At 45.0% G+C, this 12,076-nt stretch overlaps 1 long non-coding RNA gene across 1 annotated transcript; it reads left to right on the top strand.

Moving 5' to 3' along the window:
- The first annotated feature begins 741 nt into the window (after nt 1-741).
- Nucleotides 742-11,516, top strand: LOC115635646. Its single transcript, XR_003996652.1, has 3 exons — nt 742-888; nt 7,468-7,584; nt 11,137-11,516. It is a non-coding gene; the product is annotated as an uncharacterized LOC115635646 (long non-coding RNA).
- The last annotated feature ends 560 nt before the right edge of the window (nt 11,517-12,076 follow it).

Here is a 12,076-nt window from a genome sequence, read left to right as displayed (position 1 = left end):
GTGCATCTTCAATCAGTGGAGACCGCAAAAGTGGCTACAAACTTTTCAAAACATTTCCCTCTGCCAACTAGCATCATCTTTGTCTTGTTTGGACTCAGCTTCCGCCAGGTATTCTTCATTCATTAGCTGATCTCGAGCAAGCACTGGGCCAGCTCAGTGACAGTGGTGTTGTCATATGTAGCAAAGGATAGCTAGAACTAGGTATCACTAGCATGTTGTTGGCCATTGAGACTATGAAGTCTCAGCAATTCTAGTGGCTTCATAAAATGTTGGTGCTTCATGCCCAGTTACCAAGTCATGGGGCAAATTCTGCTTCCGTAATTCCTTTTCCGCATTAAGTACATTTGCAAGAGAAAAGGATCTTTAACCATTCATCTGCTTCTTTTACCAATTCCTCATCTTAAGAGATGAAGGATTATCTAGTGGTTAATGTCTAGTGTAGGACTCATAGACAGGAGCCCTGGATTGTGTTTTTGGCTCTAACATAGACTGTGTCACCTTCTGTAAGGTCACATTACCTGACTGTGCCTCACTTTTCCCACCTGTAAAATGCAACAGTGAACCTATATCGAAAGCTTGGATCCAAATAGCTCTGAACGATGGGGTATTTGGGAGCTGCATCTGAATTTTGCAGCTTGAGAACATCTCTAGTAAAATGAGCATAATACTTCCCTACCTCCCATGGGTGCTATGATGCTTAATGAATGTCTGTAAAACATTTTGTCATCCACAGATGGAAGGCCCTAAAACAGGGCAAAGTATCAATCTCATTAACGGTATGGGGTGATTTCAGACCTAGTGTGACCAGGTGCAACTCCACTGAAGTCAATGGATTGACACCTGTGTAGAGGTTGGAATTTGCTCAGTGACAACATAATCTCACCCACAGTAAGCAGAATGGTTTGTCAGGCCGAGTCATGCGCCTACAGGAGGAAGCAAAAGAACTCTACAGGAGCAGAGATCCTTTTCTTTTTTCAGTGGCAATATACCTCCTAACAAAGAATAAGGAAAGGGAAATCCAGAAAACACAACATATGGGAAGGGAAAGGTTCATGCACTGAGTAGCTCTCAGTATTTTCTTTGAGGCAAGAGTAGTTCTTTAATCAAGTGAGGGTCATTCCTGTGCTGATTTCTGCCCTGAGTGGACGCCAAGTTCATTCCTTTTAATTTCCTTTAGATGCGAGTGCTTGGATACAGAATCCAATTTATCTTTCTTGCCTCGAGTAAATAAATAATGATAAAAAAACCTGGTGTGCCCTATAAATGCCCCATAATATACAGAACCTAAACGTCACTTTTTTTTTGCACCTAAAACCTTAAATCCCATTGATACCATAAAACACCAGCATCTCATGTCCCGTGATTGTTTCCCATAATCTAGGAGAACATTAAGGAGAGAAAAAATGTGCTGAAAAATGACATCTTATCTGTTTTCTCCCCCCCAACTTCCTCCCCCACTGCCACTCTGTGTTTTTGTCATTGCAGGTCGGACACCTGCTCCCCACTTTGTAATCTGCAGAGGTGATAAATTTTTGTATGCACTGATTACCAGTGACTGCATTCGCTCTGTGTCAGTCTGGAAACCAGCAAATTCACACACACTTCCCATTCTTTGTCCTACAGGAGGGGGAAAAAAAGCACTGATGCTGGGAATCTGGCTCTCTCCTCCTTGTCTCATGTCAGTGATGAAGAATTATTATTCAAACAAGGCTCCGTATTAGCACCCACATTCTATGAGGCACACACCCTCTTTGATCTGCTCTTCTGAGTTCTTAGGAGCTGGGGGAGGCAGGGAAGATAATTTACATGAGCTGGGGTCTTCTGCATTTAGCCATCACCTCAGCACGGCTAAAAAAATGTTTAAAATGGCAGGACAGGTGGGGAATACTCCGAATCAGCATATACCTGTCAAAAAAAATTAATAATTGTATCTGCAAAACAAGCAACTGGGCTGGCCATTGAAGAACCGAACTTTGCAGGATAGGGGCCACATCATGGCCTCACTTAGACCCCAGGCAGCCCCATTTGAGTTGCACCAGTAGGTGAGGGGAGATTCGGCCCTGAGTTTCTTTTTGTTTTTTTAAAGTCATGATAATGCTTAGCACTGAGAAGTGCTGTAGAAGCCCTGACTAGTTGAGACTCCCGACTCCCTGGGAGACTGGAATAGAGGACAGCTTCGCATATTTTTTGTTCGTTTCATAAAAAGTGTTGATCTAAAAATGGGTAGGGTGGAGTGGGCTGAGGAAGAGAGGGTGAGGGCTTTAGCTGGTGTCCATAGGCAGAGCTCCACTGAAGTCAATAGGCCAGTCAATACAGCTCCATTGACTCTTTCTTACAGCAGCTGGGGATCTATCCCTAAAAAAATCTGCACTCTTTAAGGAGATTCCGCCTTTATCAGGTAAACAGCTGTATTATAGGTCTGAACTGTATTGTCTGTCTACAGCACCCTTAGACCGGGGGAATATGTCATCTACATATGATACAGCTTCATGTTCATTGTTGGTGAGTAGTAAATCATAATGGATGTTCACATCCAGAGGAATTCAAAGAAGCACGTCCTTAAAAGGTTGGGTCACCACCGAAGGGCGCAAGTAATGGGAATAGTTTGCATTCATACAGGGCTGGCTCCAGGCACCAGCTCAGCAAGCAGGTGCTTGGGGCAGCCAAGGGGAAAGGGCAGCATGTCGGGCTCTTCAGCGGCGGGTCCCTCAGTTCCTCTCAGAGGGAAGGACCTGCCGCCGAAGAAGAAAGCGGCCGAAGAAGAAAGCTGCTGCTGATCGCGGCTTTTTTTTTTTCCCTTACCGCTTGGGGCGGCAAAAACCCTGAAGCCGGCCCTGCATTCATAGAGTTTAGTCCACTCAAGCTAAGATGGGTACAGCAGTTCTTTAGAGCTGAGAAGACAGCAGGAGAAAGCAGCCTCATATACATGTTGGTGAGTTTGTTCACCTTTCAGAAGCAACTACAGTGAACCCTCTCTTAGCCAGTGGATAGCACATCACTAGTTTTAGATCACTCCTGCCCTGGGCTGCATTTGAACAAGTGAACTAGGGGTGAAACAGTTGCCTCCAGCCATCACCATTTCCTTGAGTTGTCCAGGCCCTGCATAAATGCAGGAAAACACATCCCCTTAAGTCAAGATTTCTAGGCCTTGATTCTGTGGCTCCACACGTTGGTACTAGACACAAGCCCTATATAGAAATTTCCTTTTTTTGTGTGGCATACAGGAGAGCTTTCACTCTGTTCTCTCTTTCACCCAGATTTGCTCTTTCCTTTGCGCTGGATACAAGAGATTTGATTGAATTAACTTAATTGGCAAATGTATTGTTCAGACAGCTGCGGCAGAAATGACTTTGTACATTAGTCGGCACGTTAAGTAGCTCATGGCAGCTCCCACTACCTATTGCTGCTGCCAGGCACCTCTGTATTGGTTCAGGATCATGCAGCTTCAAAGTAGACTGAGGGGCAGTTCCACTGTGTTCTTCATTTGAGCTAGGGAGTCACAGCTGGTGCCTTTAGGCACCCAAGCATCTGGAAATCAATATTTATCAAATTGGGAAGACCAAGGAAGGTTGCCACAATCTACAGGGTAACATGCATTGGAAATAGGGCCTGAATATATAGTATACTTTAAAACAGAGCATCCATGTGTCTGGAAAGAGGGAATGCCTCTGTCTCCTGCAGGGGTGGCTCTAGACATTTCGCCGCTCCAAGCAGGGAGGCATGCTGCGGGGGGCGCTCTGCCGGTCGCCGGGAGGGCAGCAGGCGGCTCCGGTGGACCTCCTGCAGGCGTGCCTGCGGAGGGTCCAATGGTCCCGGGGTCCGCTAGTCCTGTGGGAGGTCCACCGGAGCCACCTGCCACCCTCCTGGCGACCGGCAGAGCGCCCCTCACGGCATGCCGCCCCAATCACGCACTTGGCGTGCTGGGGCCTGGAGCTGCCCCTGGTCTCCTGGGCTTAGGTCTCTGTCTCTTTCTGAATTACAAATATGAGGGTTGGGCCTCGATATTTATAAACCCCAGCAGAGCCCATGAGAGCTCCTACAGCCTGCTCTTCCGCACCCATCCTTCCCTGCCTGCACTAAACGTCTGACACATAGGAGCATTGGGAAGACCCTAAATTTATTTCTTGGTCCATTGACTCTAGGCCCTGCTGTACGCTGCACAGGCAAGACCACAGGGCAGCCAGGAGGAATATTGTTTGGCTATGGATGGGGAGAGCCCATTTGCTTCCTCTCCCACAGCTGCCAAACCCCTTCTCCCTCCCTGCATTGTCCTTTAGGCACCCAGCATGGCAGGGCTCCATTCTATCACTCTGGGATCATTCTGACCCAAGGGCTCCTTAACACTCATGCAAACACACACCCTCTTCTCCCCTGAAAGGTTGCCTTATGTCTTACTGTAGGTTTGTGTTACTAGGCCAGGAAGCTCTTTGAGTCAGGAAAGCCATTTTATCTGCATGCAAAGTGCTGTGGCACCTGACTATGCTGTGCGAATGCTTCCTCCTCATTTACATTCAGATGGGCAGAAAAGCAAGTGCTGTCCAAACACCTGGAGGGCTCCAAGAGCGGCTTCGAACCTGGGGAAAGGGAAGGCCCAGGGACTGCTGAGGCAGCTGGCTGCAGTGCTACAGAGGGTGAGAGGGGAGAGTGGAATAATGAATGGAGCATAGGAGCAATGGAGACAAGAGGAGTAAGGGAAGGCATTTGGGAGCCATAGAGGGAAGAGAGGGATTTGGAGCAGTATAGAGGGAGAAGTGAAGAGGGAAAACTTAGGTGGCAATTAATGGAGATTTTGGGAAAGACCCAGGGACACTCTGGGAGAAATGTGCTTTACTGTGTCCCCTCTTGAGAGAGATCAGTGTCTCTCATTCGGGGGCCTGTGCCCTGCAGAACAGCCCTGGCAGCTGTGAATGAGCATCCTTGCGTTACACGTTTGGAAATCAACTCTCACCCAGTTTCCACACTGTGTGTTCTAAGTGGACAAGCACAAAGGAGGGGAAGGGGATTATACCCAGTAATGAGCTGGGGAGGCTTTTGCTTCTAGGTTAGTGTGAATTTGACAGTGATTGGCAGCGACGAGCTGAGCAATACAGCCACACCAACGGACCTTCAGTGACCTGCTGTGTGTGAAATGAGCTGGAGGAAATAATCCTGATCCTAGTGGACAAGCGTCTATATCACCATCCTCACAGGTGGGACACAGCAGGCAGTCTTAGCAGAGAGGCAGAGAAAACTGAACTGTCATCTCATCCAAAGAGGTCATCGCCAGGTCACTGGCAGAGCAGGGTGTGAGGAGAGGGCTTGTTTTACGGTTGCTTACACTATAAGTAATCTTTGGAAAAAAAGAGGCCTCCATCCTCCCGGCTGTCAATGTCGTACGTCTCCACCACCAAATTAACTTGAAAGACCACTTTTAACAGCTTTTTCTTTGCATACACACTGGGCTAGAGAAGAGAGGAAATTTTCATAAGCATCTTGATTTCTACTAACTGAAACCGGTGTAAATCTCTGTTTTTTTTATGAATCTCACTTACATTTTGTGCCTGACTTGTGCATAAAACTTCCCCAGATTTACACAAGCCAACTCCATAAGTCATTTCTTTCCCAATCGGGCCTTATATCTTGATGACCTTTTAGAAACCAAACCAATGACTGCTTTTCTGTTGTTATCCATAATTGGAAAAGCACTGGAGATAAGAAAATTTATAGCAATGAGCGATCTACCTGAGAGAGACAATAAAGAACACTGGTCGGCAGAAAGAGAGGAGAAGAAAAAATACCCCCTCTCCCTTACACAACTGCCAACCAAGATTAACTTCTTTTATGCTTTACAAAAAAGATTTACCCGTCAGTTCTACCCCGTAACCTTCTATCACCTTCCCTAGCCCATCCTCCTTACATTTCCAAAATACACACATATTCCTGACTAGCATCTGCTCTCGTTTCCTCCTGTTATGAATTTATCTAAACACACACACCTCACTCCTCACCTAATCCTTGCCCCACTCCCCACCAAAGTGAATAACCTTTTTATCACATGAAACAGGGTCCTCTAGAAAGGTAATCTGGAACCGGAGTGAATATACAAACATATGTCTACTGGAAAGGGAGGTGGGAGAGAGATAAACTTCAGTGAATACTCATGTGTGTATATATACACACACACACACACACACACACACACACACACAGCTTTGGGTTTAATCACACAGACCCATTACTAACCCCGCCCATCACTTGCACTGATCTCTGCCAGCAGGAATCATTTCACACGACAGGATCACTGAACTGCTTATGAACATCAAAAGAGCCATTCCCAGCCTGAATCTTATTTTGTTTTGGAACAAAGGCAGAAAGGTCACAGGCTGCCTCCGCCCCTTGACTAGGGACAGCCAAAAATAGAGCCCAGTTCTGTTATTTTTAAGGAGAGTCATTTCTAAGGCTCAGATTCTGATCTCAGTCACAGTGGTGTAAACTCAACATATAATAATGCCCTTGAATGAAACTGACTCCCATCAAGTCAACTCTGAAGTTTAGACCTGAGTTACTGAGATCAGATTCTGGCCCAGTATAAGCAGGAGAGGTACTAAGGTTATACATTTTTTAAAAGATCTCCTAGTATAAGTATTAGCATATGCCCCATCAGCATCATCCAGGCTTGTGGGTTTAAGATTTACAAAGAGGAAAGGTGAAAAGACGCATGAAGAAACACTGAATGATCATTCACTAAATCTTTCTATGTCCTTGCTTTCATACTTCCTGGGAGAGCAGAAGGGTCCTGCAGAAAGCTTCCAACAGTGGCAATGCTGCCAAGTGTTTAATGTAGAGGATAGGAAGAAAGGGTTCCTGGATGCCCTACCACTGGTGCAGTATGTGCCCACGGGGAAAGGACTTTTTCTGCTATTTTTAGCATGCTAGCTAAAGCAGAGCTTGTGAGTGTCCTTCTGCCAGCACTGGGAAGCTGTGACCAGATGCACCCCTGTATTCACACTCTACACACCACAGTAATATTCTTTGTACAAAATACACCTTGTGAGGTATCCCTTGAAAACTAATAACTTGCTGGTCAATAATATCATGGTGAAATGTGTGTAGCAACATTATATGTACAAGTATGAACATAAACTGAAGTTATAACTAAAATGTATTTATCAGACAAGTCTGGATAGTGGATAAATCAGTTTCTCAAAGACAAAGGACAAGGTAACATTTCTAGCCAGGGTCAAAGTGGACTGGCAATCACCAGTCAAGTGGCCATTCTTTGGCAGTGAAACAGGGAAGGAATAGGTGGATCTGCATCTTAACAAACAACAAACATGGAACCTCTTTTACCACAAGACCCCATATATCCACCCTCACAGCTAGAATGAACTTTATCTAGGGGTACCCCTCTGGAAAATGTATTTCAAAGGGTGAATGATCATAAAAGGGAGGAGCAAAAACACCCCAGGTATTCTGTCTCTCTTTCAGCTGAGAAGACAGAGGAACCAGCCATTAGACTTTGGGAAGGGTTCTGACCTGAGAATGTGGTTGCCCTATTGCTAGGAACATGTGGTAAGGATTTCACCTTGAACTGAGTCTAGTTTGGTAAGTTTTAGTTACTAGAAAGCATTTTTATCTTTATTTTTCTTGTAACAATTTCTGACTTTAATACCTTACACTTGTGCTCACTTAAAACCTCTCTCTTTGTAGTTAAATAAACTTGTTTTCTTCTTTAATCAAAATTAATCTAATGTTGTGTTTAAACTGAATTGTTTGGTAACTACAGTTAAGGTAGCAAACTGTTGTACAGAGACATCGAACCTCTAATATCTGAACTGTCCATGAGAGGGCTGGATAGTGCAGAATCCATGTTTTTGGCAAAAATCTGAGACTGGGAGTGTGTTGGGGTCACCCTGCAAGTGGAAGCCAGAGTGTTGACTGGAGTGTTGCTGGCAGTCTGCAGCTACACACAGATACTCAGGGTATGATGTGCAGGCTGTTTGTGAGAGGCCCAGGTGGGAGCTACAGCAGCAAAGCATTGTAAGGCACCTAAGGTTGCAGGACAGGTGGTGACATGAACCCTCAACTAGTCTGGACTGCATCCTGGAATGTTATAGAAGCGCCCTCCCCACAGTTGTGTAGACATACATCTAGAGAGGTCAGGTGTACCATGTACCACAGCACTCACAACAACACCTTGCAATGCACCCAGTTACCATAAAGGTCTTACATCCTCTGCCTTCAACCACTAGAGGCAGAGTAAAGACAACACTCAAGCAGTTCTGATTCCATTCTTCAGATGGCAGCTGCATGTGCGTGTACACACACTCACACTCTTTCTCTCAACTTGTGTTACTTCATCTTCCCCTCTGAAATGCTAAGGAGTGCTGTTGATTGAGCTTTCCGTGGAGCCAATCTGAGCACTCTTTGGGAATGAGAGGGTAGCCCAGACTTGGTGTTCAGAAAATGGAACGGCGGGTGGGATATATTGCACCATGAAAAGGTGGAGGAGACGCCTTCAGGGCTCCAGCAGATATGCAAAACATTCCTGGAAAGAAGCATGTTCCAAAGAAAGAAGAATGGATTACTTTAGTATTGTTCATGCTAAGGGAAGGCACTCACAAAGTGTGACTTTTATCATTTCCGTAGTAATTAGCAACTTTTGTTCCAAAGGATCCCAAAACACTTTACAAGCCACATTATGGGAAGGAACCCTCCTGCCACCTCCAGGGTAGGTGCTGAGGTTCAGAGATCCAGCTTGCATCAGCACCCAGAAGATTATACACTTAACCACACTCTTCCAGCTTTCTGGGGCTGCAAAACTGGGTTGGGAATTTCATGAAAACAACAAGCAAACAACTCTCTTGCTGTTCATATCCTTTTGCTTCTGATCCCAGAGGGAACCCACAGTTACAGCAACAAAGAAAAATAAAGAAGAAAAAACAAAAACCTACATATGAACATTTTCAGTCTTGAAGGCATATACACAAACTGGCTGGGGTACAGCTCTCGAATCAGACAAAGGTGTTAGGCCCTCACTAGAATTTAGCCTGTATAGTTTACACATGGAAACAACAGGTTGTGGAGAAGCAGAATAAGAAAAATTTGCATAACACAACGGTAGAAAAAAAACATGACTCTTCTTTGTCATTAGGGATCCTTTGAACGCCCCCAAGAATGTCAGCTGAATATGGCAACCTCGCAAAATTATTCTGTCAAGGTGAGGTGCACTTGGAGCTATGACCCAACCAGCAGCACACTGATGTGCCTAAGGAAATTGAGACATTTAGGCGATGCAGGAGGGGCTCGATGTCATGTTTTGCTTGCAGCTCCCCCTACTTTTCTCCTCCCTTCTGTGGTGCAGTCATTCTGCACTGCCGCAGTCTTTCTCAGACATCTGTATTTTCTGATTATTCGTTATACATTGATTAGTCAATTCCACATTCGCCGTGATTGTATTCTTCCTATGTACTAATATTTCAACGAATGAGCAGTCAAGTAGAAAATGAATTTATTAGCACGTGATTGTATTACTGAGCTCTTGTATAGGCAAAAATGTGCAGCAGTATTTAATGCAGCTGAGTAGCAAACAGGTAGCTCAGAATTAAATAGCACAGATGGCCAACAGTGAGTACCAGTGCCTTGAGAAACTCTAAGAACCCTTGGTTTGGGCTTAGAAATCAGCTTAGGGGGCCGGAAGGAGGAGAGAGCATTTTTTTGCTTAGCATTAACTTAACTTATTCATTTTCTGAGACGCCTTTCTAAGTAAGAAACAATGTTCTATTTTTAACTATTCTATGATACCTAAGACTTTTTCTTCTTACTATACTGTACTGTCCATCATGGACGCTACAAGGACATAATTGATATCTTCCTGCTCTAAAACCTCATGCCCCTGCCATTTGAACGAACAGAGAAATCTCCTGCTCTTGGTAGAACTATCAGTCCTGTGACACAGAATGAGCACTTCTGATTCCAAGCAGGGTAGTGGTACCCACTACCCCATTCATCGTAACACCAATACATACAAGCTCCTTCTTTTTAGCAGGGAATATTCCAGAAAATTGCCTCTTCTACCTGGTTGATTCGAATTCACAACTGGAGTTCAGCATACAGTATGAAGTTCCCAGTCCTTTACTGGAGCAGAAAAACACAACCATTTTTCCCCCTAGGATATTCTAAATTAAAAATTTGTCAATCTTCATCCAGATGTCTCGGATACTAAATGTAACATATGTTAAAGGGAAAAGTCAGTACAAAATGCACTCACATTTTAAAGACAAGCTGAAATGGGCCATTTTTCAAAATGAGGTAGCCAATTTTGTACTTAGGTGACAAGTCCTCATTCTAGGAACCTAATGTCATGTTATATAGAATCTGTGCTTCTCTGAAACAGGAGGTGTCATTAAAACAACTGTTAGCTACAGCTATGAGGGGAAAAAAGGCTTCCCCACAGCTTAAGTGCCAACTTTATCACCCTTGTTCGCAAAGGAGGTGCACATCCTCTCTGAAACACTGCATATCATACAGAGACATCAAATCTAACTGTAAGTACACTGCTACCTCGATATAACGCCACTCAATCTAACATGAATTTGGATATAACGCGGTGAAGCAGTGCTCTGGGGGGAGGCAGCTGCGCACTCCGGTGGAGCAAAGCAAGTTCAATATAACAGAGTTTCACCTATAATGCGGTAAGATTTTTTGGCTCCCAAGGACAGCATTATATCGAGGTAGAGGTGTACACAGCGTTATACTTTACAGCCCGTAGGAATATAGAATTGCCTGCCTTAATTTAAGATACCAAGTTTGGTGGTTAGGTTGTTTATATTCATAAAATGGACTTTTTGTAAGGTTTGGAGAGCAGTAGTTAAGGCTGCGCAGGTAACCAACATACTTGCTGGGACACTGGCAGACCAGGTGCCAGCTCATTCCAAGGCCGGGGCCTCACTGAACACTGACAAATGCATAGTTGGGAACCATTCTGGGTCACCTGTTAAAATGGATGTTAAATTGATAAGATTGTGTTTAGACCTCATCAACAGCTTGTAGGATGCTGCATGTATTAATCCTACTTACAAATGTCTGTATCTTGTGTTATAAGGTAATGTTTAAATGTTTGCTCTGTAACTCTAAAATTTTTCCCCCCACTGTCAGGGGAGAAGCATTACCAAGTGTGAAATACTAGTTCACCACCAGAGGTGTTAGCTCCTCCCCCAAAAAATAAGGTCTACAGACATCAGAGAAGCCACCGTGGACAAAAGACTGTTGATTGCTTCCCCCACAGCCCTGGGTACGTGCCCAAACCCTCATCCCATCACAGCTTGAACACTGGAGCAAGGGAATAAAAATATTTATTCTATTTGAACTCTGAGGGGTGAGGATTTCTAAGCAGTTGCAAGGAGTTCCCAGTTCTTTTGCCTGGATTGGCCCTAAAATATATGTAGTCAGCTTCCTGTCGAAGTTTCTATCACCTTTTTTTACTCTAACTCATTTGTGTACGTACGCTTACCTGCTGTAAACTTGTCAATAACTCATTTCCTTTTCCTAGTTAATAAATCTTTAGCTGGTTTATTACCAGATTGGCTACAAGCATTGTCTTTGGTTTGAGATCGTATTGAACATGGCTGAAGGACTGGTCCTTTGGGACTGGGAGGAACCTGGATATTGTGATTTTTGGTGTAAAGCGACCATCTATCACATAGTCCAGCATGCCCTGGACATTCCAGTCTGTCTGACTCCGTGGCAAGACCATAGACGAGTGGTGCCTCCCCATACTGGGGGGCACAGGCTAAAGGGGAGGACATGTGACTGCCCCACATGTCTCCCCTGTCCAGTGACCCCTCCTGCCCTGAACCCAGCCTGGGACTGCAGAGCTCTCCTGGCCCATGTTACCTTTGGGAGGGACAAGGACTCTCTGTCTTTTATCTCCCTGCACCTGCCCCCTGCATATATGGCCATTCTTCCTTGCAGGTGGGTGGAGAGCGGGATGGAGCCACTTCTGCCTGAAAGGGCCTGGCTGGAGGCAGCAGTGCAATCGTCAGTGCAATCTGGAAGGCAAATGGCAGGCCTGGTGGCTTACTGGGCAGCACAAGGA

The sequence above is a fragment of the Gopherus evgoodei genome, chromosome 15 (genome assembly GCF_007399415.2).
Source record: "Gopherus evgoodei ecotype Sinaloan lineage chromosome 15, rGopEvg1_v1.p, whole genome shotgun sequence".
In the NCBI taxonomy this organism is placed as follows: domain Eukaryota; kingdom Metazoa; phylum Chordata; order Testudines; family Testudinidae; genus Gopherus; species Gopherus evgoodei.
This window is presented reverse-complemented; position numbering and strand designations above follow the sequence as displayed.